Source organism: Arachis duranensis, chromosome 5, assembly GCF_000817695.3.
Source record: "Arachis duranensis cultivar V14167 chromosome 5, aradu.V14167.gnm2.J7QH, whole genome shotgun sequence".
NCBI classification, from domain to species: Eukaryota; Viridiplantae; Streptophyta; class Magnoliopsida; order Fabales; family Fabaceae; genus Arachis; species Arachis duranensis.
The window spans coordinates 40,408,213-40,410,112 of NC_029776.3; positions in this window are offsets into that span (position 1 = coordinate 40,408,213).

Here is a 1,900-nt window from a genome sequence, read left to right on the forward strand (position 1 = left end):
TCTACTCATTACTAGTATTTGTTTCCATAATAACATTATAGGCGAATAAAAATCTTTTAAAATTATATTGGTTTTATTCTAACATTATGGATTGCAGTGTAGAAAATTTATAACATCAAATTATTTTTACAAAAAAAATTGTAAATGACAAATTTTTGTTGGTTAAAAAGATAAAGATGTTTATAGATAAAAAAAATAAATAATAAATTTTTTAGTTATTATTTTTATGTGAAAGAATTTAATTTTTTACTAATAATTAATTTTAATATTTATTATTTAAAATTTTAAACAATTTAACATGTATATTAAAATATTTGATTAAGTATTAAGTCAGTTGCTTAAATAAAAATAATTAATTTTTATTCTTGTTATTTTAAACTAATTTTTTTCTTTCTATTAAGAGAGTGTACCAACGAATCTTCGTGAGTGGATCTAGCCTTTCTTTTGCAACTTGCATTGAAATTCTATCTTGAATTTCATCTTGAAAAATGAATTGATCGTCTTTCCAATTCTATTCCTTAATTGCATGAATCTTGTCTCTTCCGAGATGAATCTGAGCTTATCTTGGTATAATCATGTAATCCTTAAATCTAAGGAACTTGATCTGAATGGAATTGCCCTCTTTTACAAATTGTATTATGTTAAGATCAGCTGAGACTTACCTAATTCGTTATGCCTTGTTCCCTCTATCAAGGTCTTGATTTGAATTTCTTTTTTGAGATGCACCTTAGATCCTCTTTTTGTGCATTTCGTTATTTCTGTACAACTCTATTTGACCGCATACAAGACCTTCTTCTGATTTCTTGTGAGTACCATTTCTGTTGTTCGTTTGAACCTAACATCTCTTTGAAAATCAACTCGTGCTGGAATTCGCGTCGCGCACAACTCCTAGATGCAACCATTAAAACGTTAGTTCCTTAGAGTAAGACTTCTGAACATGGGAGATGAAGCATGTAAGTATGCAACATCAAGGAAAGTTTTCGAGCCATAATTCTTGCCGACCATATTGCCTGTGATTAAGTTGACTCACAAAGATACACTATTCGTATGGACGCCTAACCATGAATAGAGTTTTCAAACTGGGAAGGAGAGAGTGATTACGGCGCCAATACTTGTATTACTTGAACTTAATGAACTAATTAAGGGTTACTGTGATGCGTCATTGAAGAGCTTAGAATGCGTGCTGATGTAACATCATAATGTAGTGATGAACGTCCTGAGTAAGAAGTTTCTAAATGATGCTTGGATGTTAATTGATGAGCGGATAATTTATACACTTTTTGGCATTGTTTTTAGTATGTTTTTAGTATGTTTTAGTTAGTTTTTATTATATTTTTATTAGTTTTTAGTTAAAATTCACTTTTCTGGATTTTACTACGAGTTTGTGTGTTTTTCTGTGATTTCAGGTATTTTCTGGCTGAAATTGAGGGACCTGAGCAAAAATCTGATTCAGAGGCTGAAAAGGACTGCAGATGCTATTGGATTCTGACCTCCCTGCACTCGAAGTGGATTTTCTGGAGCTACAAAAGCTCAATTGGCGCGCTCTCAACTGCGTTGGAAAGTAGACATCCTGGACTTTCCAGCAATGTATAATAGTTTATACTTTGCCCGAGATTTGATGGCCCAAACAGGCGTTCCAAGTCAGCTCAAGAATTCCCAGCGTTAAACGCCGGAACTGGCACCTAAATGGGAGTTAAACGCCCAAACTGGCACAAAAGCTGGCGTTTAACTCCAAGAAGAGTCTCTACACAAAAATGCTTCAATGCTCAGCCCAAGCACACACCAAGTGGACCCGAAAGTGGATTTTTATGTCATTTACTCATCTTTGTAAACCCTAAGCTACTAGTTCTCTACAAATAGGACCTTTTGCTATTGTATTTTCATCTTTTGATCAATTTAG